We start from the raw sequence: 9,585 nt of genomic DNA, 5'->3' as shown, positions 1-9,585 counted from the left end.
AATTACCTATCCACTGTATGACATTCTTTTGGAACAACTTGAAACCAAAGACAGCAATACAACTCTTCTAAGCAAGACATATTCAAATCCCATTTATGCCATTTCTCTCTTCACTCAGTTTTCAAGTGCTTTATATGGTCTATTATAATAATAACCAAACTTTATTAAGCATCCATCATGAAGTAGGCACTGTGCTAATCACTTTAGAAAGAGACAGATTCTGAAGTACTTATGGCTTTCTCTAATTAAATAACAACAAATAAATTAATGAATATCCTCCTTAAAGACAATATTCAGTGATCTGTCTCAACTATCACCTGTTCCTCTGATTTTCCCAGGTTCTTTTCATCACAAGTTAAAGCATGACTATAGTTTTATATTTCTCTATTTCCTATGTATTAATTTTTTCTGTATTCTGTAATCCCTCTAAGGGAGAAGTAATATTTCATACATTTTTGATGTTCTATTTCTTGTCCCATTTCACTCCAAATCTCATCAGAATATTTATCACTAAATAGGTATCCACATATTTGATTTTTGAGATTATCTTTCCTCTTTCCTTTATCCCTTTCTTCCCTTTTATTTTTTTCCCTTAAAGTTATATTTGATACTTAACTGCCTTTAAGTATTTATTAAAACATTAACGCCATCTCAAAGGATATTCTCTCTGTCACTTGCTGTCCATCAACATCCTGCTTTTCAACTGTTGTCCTTCTAAAATTATTAATAGTGCACTTTCACATTCATAAAGTCCCTCATTTTCACGAAAAATTATACAGTCACCCTAACTACAAGGAAATATGCTCAAGAATATTGAGTAGGGAATCACAGGCTAGAAAAGTGTCCTGTCACCTAGGTAACTACAAAGAGGATGCAATGTAGATGTAGTAGTTCTGAGGTTATTTTTATCTTACACAAACTCTTCTACCACACAGAAAATGATGAGGTAATTTACTAACTCATTGTGACTACAATGCAAAAGAAAAATTGGGATTAGATCAAGAATAGAATAAAAAGAGAAACTATGGGTCATTTTTCCTACATGCAGAATTATTATAATAATTATTGTAATAACTAAACTATATTAAAATAATATTTTACAGTCTGCCTAAGAATTATTCAACATTGAAAGAGTGTAATATTAAGGTATCTATTTTTACAATTCACTATTTCAAATTTTTTTTGACATTTGTACCACATTTATTTTATATCATGATTTCTTAGTTCTTATTTCGTTGACACAATTTGGGGAATAAATACTCCCTTCCCATTTTATGTTGCATGTGTATTGACAAAGGATAAGCAAAGAGAATAAGCAAAGTGTGCAGGAAATGGAAAGACAGGGAAAGATGAGGTTGAGAGAAAACTGAGTGTTTATCTGAACCCTCTCTAATAAGCAGTATCAACCAACAAAGTTCAAAGCTCGAAACATGAAGTATTTTCTCCTTACAGAAATAATCTGGGAACTCAGTCAAAAATGCATTAACTATATAGCATTATGATTCAGGCTCTCTTTCAGACATCCCATGTATATTTTTTCCTCACTGTTTAAGCACCATAGATGACACTGTTCAGGAAGCATTCTTAGTGTATTATTCTGTAAACAATAATTGGGTCTTATAAACCAATCCTGGTTAGCAGAAAGCAATTTTAGCTGTCATGTTAAGGACCTTCTTTCAAGTAAAACTTAATTCTACATCTAGAGCTCTCTGTATCAGAGGTACTTCTTGAAGGACATTCTTATTTCAGTTGGGTCTGCAACGCACTATAATCCTAAATGTTAATTAAATTAAATTAACCATACCTTGGTTAAAGGTATGCATATAACACCCTCTGGCAAAATTAGCTAATATCTTGTCCAGGCAAAAATTGCAAATGAATCAGTTTTATCCCCATTCCTCCTCCCATTTCCTAATAAAGGTCTTTATCTAATGCTTTGGTGTTTCATAAATGACTGAGGCCAAACTGCTTCTGTGCTGGAGTTGCCTGTTACAGAAAATTAGAATGTATGAAAAAGATCCTGCATGTGTTCATCTCGTTACTTCTGCCCAATCCACGGGGGTAAAAACTGGATGAGATTTGGTGTCTTCGACATCAGCATCACCAGCACCCAGATGTTCCAGAGGGCTGAACTGCAAGAACCATTGAATGAGTGAGTGAACCTCTTTAGAGATACCTTCTGGCATATTGAAAGTAGTGTGGGTATTTATTCCTGCTGGATGGCATTCAACCAAAGTCTTGCCAGTGAGAAGTTCAAAGAGGACCACACCCAAACTCCACCCATCACAGGCTTCCGTTTCTTCTGTGATTGCTCCAACCTCTAGGGCCACAGTACATTCTCTCTTTGACTCACTGTCACAGGAATCTTCGACCTCACTCCATCTGCTAGAGTATGTTAGCTGAATGTGTCCTTTATCATTTCATAAGATGTTGTTTAGGTTCAAATCTCGGCACACAATTCCCTCTCTATGTAAGACATCAAGGGCTACCAGCATTTCAGCTGCCCATCTTTGAATGCAGCCCTCTGGGATATAAAACCTGGAGTTTGGTGCTAATGTTTTTATCATTGTCCTCAAAAATATGATGGATTCCCTTGTCTCTTTCTAGTGCTAACACACTTTCTCCCTTCCTTTCAGAGTATCTCTGGAATAAACAAGTCAGTTCCTCTCTAGCCAAATCATCAGCTTTATCTGTAAACAGCAGTACTTCCTCTGTTTTTAAAGTGTCTGTGTTTGCATCATATTCATTAGCACCTAAGAGGGGATTAGAAATACAAAATGATCTTTCTTCTGTGGTGTTTGCAGTTACTGCCAACTTCATCACTCCAAGTCCTTGCAACATAGCATGTGAGCTGGGTAACAGAGGCATGTCCCCCAAACTACTATGATCATCAGCTGCTACAAATAATATACCAAGATCCTCTTGTGCATAGTGAGTCTTGGTTATACTATAGGGCTTGGGCCTAGAGTGATCACTCAGTTCCTCTGTGCCTTTTTCTTCAGGGGCCTGACGTTGTTCAATACTAACGCTGAGGCACAGCACATCCGGGGCTTCCAACAGTTTACTTTCTATCATGGCCACAGTAGCCTGTGTAAACCAAGTAGGTCCTATTGCAGCAGCTTCTGTTGTTGGTTCTGGTTCACCAGGGAGATTTACAAGATGAGGTCTTCCTTCATCAGTACCATTGACATCATCAAAAGCAGCATCCTTTAAGGAAATAACTGGAACTGAGTCATCTGAACCCCTGCTAATGGTATCCTGAGCTTTGAGCTCTACCTTGTTCTCAATGGAATTAAAACTCTTAGAAGTGCTGTCCCCATCTGGAAGAGTAAAGAATGGTTTCAAAGGTTCTGATTTTAGACTATACAATTTTTCTCTAAAACTAAGTCCCAGGAGTTCACTTGTGCTATCCTCTTACTGTCTTTCCTAAAGAACTCCATGGGGCTGTTTTTTGATCTGCTGAGGGAATCAGAGGTTCTTGGAGAAAGAACTTCTTGTAGGTCCTCCTCTCCAGGGAAGAACTTCAGGTCATGGGCTCTGTGTGCTAGGCTGTCGCTGTCAGCAGCAAGATGTGTTGCAAAGCTCCTAATGGCTTTAGTATCAATGTCATTCCCTTCAGTCTTCCTGAGGGGCTCCTCATTCAAAGACCCTGGTTCAATCTTTTCCTGCCCATGTTCACTGTGTAATGTTAAATAACTAGTAGTGCATTCTTCTTCCGAGCTTCAACCAAAATCTGACCAGTTTGGAGAACTGTTATGGCCACCATCTTCCTGGTTGCTTTCATCGTGAGAACCTGGAGTAAGACTAGGTTCAGAGGCAGAACTTTAAGCGCTGCTTCCCCCATCACTTCCTCTGGATTTAAATCTGCCCTCCCTGAAGATGGCTGCTTGCAGTGTGGACTTTTTCACTTCCTTGATGTCAAAGCTTTCCTCAGGACTTCTGTTAGAAATTTATTGATGTACCACCAGAGTTTGCCAACTTCTGCATGGTGTAGCACAAGAAATACGAACTCCTCAGAGATGACGCACTTGTGCAGACACACTAGGTTGGGCACACAGCAGGAAATGATGCTTTTTCTGTTCCTGCCAGATTCACTGCTTTTTTCTTAGAACTTTTAAAATCAATGTCTGTTTTGACCTTGTGTCCATTCCAAGTAAAATCTTCTCAGTCACTCCAAACACTCTGAAGGCCTTCAGCTTCTTGGCAGGCTCCTTAGGTTCCAAGGGGGCCTGGAACTGAGTGATCCTGGAAGCTGAGATGGATCATCAAGCTATGGGTTTTCATAAAGGCTGGAGAAACTTTCTGCCTGCACAAGAGACTGTGCTGTTCTCTTCACAGCTTCTTGGCAAGTAGGGCTTGCCTCTCCTAATGGAGAAAAGAAGTCTTGAACACCTTTTAGGAGTAAATCGATTGGGCTGGGGATGTGGCTCAAGCGGTAGCGTGCTCGCCTGGCATGTGTGCAGCCCGGGTTCGATCCTCAGCACCACATACCAACAAAGATGTTGTGTCCGCCGAGAACTAAAAAATAAATTTAAAAAAAAAAAAGGAGTAAATCGACTCCCTTCCTATAAAAATCAGAAGCAGTTTCATAGTCATCTTTTTCTTGCTCTTAAAAGGCAGTTTTATTAATTCTCCTGCTTTTCCAGATAATCTCTTTGCCAAGCTTAGTTTTTCAACGGCCAAGAAAGAGGCTACAACTTTCCTATTCTTCTGTTTTGTTCTGTCCACATGTCCGAAGTAACAGCCCCTAATGCTGAAGAATCCAAAGAAAGATTGAGACCAAAAGTTCTACAGGGATAATTTTGATTGGAAGCCCCTCCATCATCTAACTCGGCAAGAGAATTCACATTAACAGTATTATGGTTTGGATGTGAGGTGTCCCCCAAAAGCTCACATGTGAGATAATGCAATAACCAAATCAGTGAATTAATCATCTGATGGGATTAATTGAGTAGAAACTGAAGGCAGGTGGAGTGTGGCTGGAGGAGGTGGGCACTAGGGACATAGGATGACTTTGGGGTATATATTTTGTATCTGACTTTCTGATCATCACGTGAGTCTCTTCCCCAATCCCACATTCTTTTGCCATGATGTTCAACCTCATCTTGAGCTCGGAGAAATGAAGTCTGTAGTCCATAGATTGAGACCTCTGAAATTATGAACCCCTAAATGAACTTTTCCTCCTCTACAGTGGTTCTGATTGGATCCTTTAGCAGTGAAAAAGCTGACTGAAACAAACAGTAAGAGATATGAGATCACTGTCACTGGAGAAGCCTTCTATACTACCCTCAGGAAAGTTATCAATGAGGGAATCTGAGTGAGCTTCAGCAAGACCAATTAAGTCAGAACCTTCATTAATTATTTCACCCTCTCTGAATATGCAATGCCTGTTTTATTCTATCTTTACACAAATCAGCATAATTACAACAAATGTAATATGGATTTGCAGGGTTTTCTATCCTGGAGAGAAGTCTGCCATTGAAAGACACTTAAAAAATTTTTTTCAAGCTATTTCCTGTTGTACAGAGCTGGAGTACTGGCCGAGAACTACAGCGGGTCTCCAGCCCACTGTTTTCTCTCTTCAATAACCATTTCATCAAATTGCCACTTTTCCTTTAGCAAATAGAGGGAACAATTCTGAATGTCCACATAAGTTATTGTGAATTTGCTATAGTTCTTTGTGCAGTTTCTTTAAATCACTATATCTCTTCCATACAATTATCTTCTGGTTATCATGTAGCCCTTTAGGTGCCACTGGGGTTTGGTGACCGTGTAGACAGCACTCTACTCCCAGCCTCTGTCGCTGTCAGCCCAGGATCATCAGGGCAACCCAGAGCTGCTGCAGTCCAGGTCCCCAAGTGGCAAGGAAGAGGCTCCATGGCGGCACCTCCCCATTATTTCAATATATTAAAGATCTAAAAGCATTTGATAATATTTTAGTAACAATTTACTTAATTGCATGATGACATTTAAGAAAACTTATCCAAAAACATTTTAAATTTTCCATTGTGGTTCAAAGCTGGAAAGGAAGACAAATTCTGACTGGATCTTCTTTTTTCCTTAATCTATGTGGTAAGGGAAAAAAAACCCTCTCTTGGGGCACTGTTAAAAATTCATTGCAGCCAGCAAGGTGGCACACACCTGTAATCTCAATGGCTCAGGAGGCTGAGGCAAGAGGATTGCAAGTTCAAAACCAACCTCAGCAATGGTGAGGCACTTAACAACTCAGTGAGACCCTATCTCTAAATAAAACACAAAATAGGGCTGGGGGTGTGGCTCAGTGGTTGAGTGCTTCTGAGTTCAATCCCTCGTACCAAAAAATAATAATAATAATAATTCATTTCAGTTGAGGAAAATAAATGGGGGTTGGTGAGTCTACTTTTGGAGGATGGGTAGGATAATATTCTAAACTCACAAATACAGCCAGAGGAAAATGTATTAATCAGATTTCCATTGCTGTGACAAAATACCTGAAGAAACTATTTAAAGAAGATTTTTTTTTTGGCTCACACTTGCAGAGCTTTCAGTCCATGACTGACTGGTCCCATTGCTTTGGAACTGGAGCGAGGCAGAGCATCACAGTGGCTGTAGTCTAAGACTGAGCAGGATATTCATCTCGAGATGACCAGGAAGCAAAGAGAGAAACAGAGTAAGGGGCCAACGTAATTCAAAGGCATGTCCCATTAATCTACTTCCTTTTGAGTTTCCTTCCAATTGAGCTCCACTACCTAAAGTTTCCTCCACCTCCCCAAAGTGCCATCAGCTGGGGATCAACCCTTCAATACATGAGCCTTTGGGAGACATTCCAGATCCAACATATAACAGAGACACGGGAGAATTGAGAAGTCATACCTCTAAGACCTGGGGACATCATGCATGACTGAAACTGAAAATTATTCAGAAAAACAGAGAGGATACTGTCCCACCACTACCATTGCTCAATGTCAAAGTCCAGGCTCAGAAAAAGAAGCAATAGTAGAGAAACACTACAAGAAGGACAGGAGAGCATGCAAAGTAAACATCTCTGAAATGAAACATAAAGGGAAATTTTAAGACTCAGGATTGAAAGGATATTGCTCTGGCCATCTAATCCACACTCTAACATGAAATATCTGTATAAGGACTTTGAAGTCTATGTTGCACTGAGGATAAATAACAAAAATAGCTCAAGTTTAAGCCAACTCTACCTTGATATCACATCACACTAATCAAATGAAAGCTTGAATGGCTAGATAAAAATCAAATAAATTATACTTCAGAATAAGGGAATCCCACCATCATATACATCCACAAGAATGTGGTCCTAGTGCAAATAAGATATATTCCATGCTTGTATAACTATGTCAAAGTGTCACATAAAACTGAAAAGAACCCATAAAAATGTGAAAAATCTAAAATAAAGATATTAATCACTAAAAGTAATATTATATACAGATCAAAGAGTCAATTTTCCAAAAATATAAACTATTCTAAATGTGGACATACCTAAAAAAGGTACTTCAAAATATATGAGGCAAACACTGATGCAAATGAAGAGAAACAGACAGCCACAATGACAGTTGGAGACATGAGCCCCTCTCTCACTAAATGTAATATCACAGCAAGGATACAGAAGATCTAAATAACACAACCAATTGGACTTAACTGACATCTGTAGAACAAATAATACTAAAAATAGCAGAATATTTAAAAATTCAGATGGCCCATTCAACAAGATATACCAGAAAAATAAGTCATAATAAGTATGTTCTAAGACTACAAAGAAAATAAACTAGAATTCAATGACCAAAAGGTATCTAGAGATGACTTGCCACCAGTGGACAAGTATTAAAAAAAACATATTTCTAAATAATCCATGGGAAATCAGGATATCTCAATGGAAGTCTTTTCTGAAGTTGAAAAAATACTTGAGTAGAATGTAAATTTAAAAAACAATATAACAAAAGTTGTGATATGAGTAAAGAGTGCTCAGAGGGAAATTTCTATTTTTAAATGCTTATATTGGGGAGGAAAAAAGGTCTCAAATGAATAATTTAGGTTTTCACAAGTAGAAAAAGATGAGAAAAGCCAAATCCAAAGCTTGCAAAAAAGGATTGAAATTAAAATCAGAGCAAAAAATAAATGAAATTGAAAACAGAATAAAAGTAGGAAAAAATTAATAAAATAAAAAACTGATCCATTGGAGAGATCACTAAAATTGTTAAACCTCAATTTAAACTGAACAAGATTTTTAAAAAAGACAATATTTTAAATTTATATATCCCATAGCCTAGGGATTATTTCTAGGCATTGATTTGATATATGTAAATGATGCTTACTGCAATATTATTGTAATAGTAAACTAATGAAAACCAAACAATCACCAATAGAGAAACTCTCGAATTATCAATGTTCATACAATTGAATGTCATTTAACAGTTAATTAGATCTATATTTACTATTATGTAAATCTCACAGACATATTAGTAAATGAAAAATCACAGAACATATTACACTATGATCCTATTCCTATATTACTGATAAACTGTTTATATACATATATATAATATAGTTTGCTTCAGATGGTGGAAAATGGGAAAGGGAGACCTTTTCTACATACATTTTTCTAAAATGTATACATATACTGTACACAGAATTATGTTTTATTTTTAGATTCCATAAAATGCAAGTATTTGCATTTTTTAGAAGTAAATTTTTATGGAGGGCTACTGGGGATTGAATTTAGGGGTACTCAACTACTGAGCCACATCCCCAGCCCTATTTTTTGTATTTTATTTAGAGACAGGGTCTCACTGAGTTGCTTTGTGCCTCAATTTTGCGGAGGCTGGCTTTGAACTCTTGATCCTCCTGCCTCAGCCTCCTGAGCTTCTGGGATTACAGGCATGGGCCTGGAGTGCATGTTCCTGGAGTATTTTAAAATAAGAAAATGGAACATTAAGAAGCAATGAAAATTCACAATATTCTTATTCTTATTATTTTGTACCAGGATTGCCTACCCCTTTTTATTTTTTATTTTGAAACAGGGTCTCACAAGTTATCTAGGGTCTCTTTAAGTTGCTGAGGCTGGCTTTGAACTTGCCATCCTCCTGCTTCAGCCCCCAGATTCGCTGGAATTATAGGCAAGTGCTGCAACCCACCCAGCTCACAATATGCATCTTTACAACATAGTTCTGAGTGAAGGCCCCAGGAAAACTCTGCAGTGGGGAGTTTGCCCATGGCCTTTCTTCTCAGTATACAGCAGGCTCCCCAGGGATTTGCTGGATTTCCTCCTCCTGGTTCTTGTGGCTGTTGTGGTTGTTGTTTCTGTCTTGCTCCCTGATTATTCCAGAGCACCAGTTCAAGAATGAGATAGGCCCAGCAGTGGATTACTCCAAAGCACTGACAATCCCCCACAATTCCTCCTGATCTAAACTCCTGCCCACCCTCTACCAAGCTCTAGTTAACACTGGCACACCCTGATCTTCACAGGGCAGCATACCACACTGGGGAGAGCCCCACAGATTGACAGAGACTCTCCTGTTTCTCAACATGTATTAAAAGCAACTGGGCATTAGTGCCCCTAAGGAGATTCTAAATTCTCGGTGT

The 9,585-nt window shown here is 38.2% G+C and overlaps 1 pseudogene; it reads right to left on the bottom strand.

Annotated features, from left to right (window-relative positions):
- Window positions 1–2,030: 2,030 nt before the first annotated feature.
- LOC101956674 (ribosomal protein S6 kinase delta-1-like) lies at window positions 2,031–5,879 on the bottom strand (annotated as a pseudogene).
- Between the last annotated feature and the right edge of the window lie 3,706 nt (window positions 5,880–9,585).

The sequence above is a fragment of the Ictidomys tridecemlineatus genome, chromosome 3, assembly GCF_052094955.1.
Source record: "Ictidomys tridecemlineatus isolate mIctTri1 chromosome 3, mIctTri1.hap1, whole genome shotgun sequence".
Taxonomy (NCBI): Eukaryota; Metazoa; Chordata; class Mammalia; order Rodentia; family Sciuridae; genus Ictidomys; species Ictidomys tridecemlineatus.
This window is presented reverse-complemented; position numbering and strand designations above follow the sequence as displayed.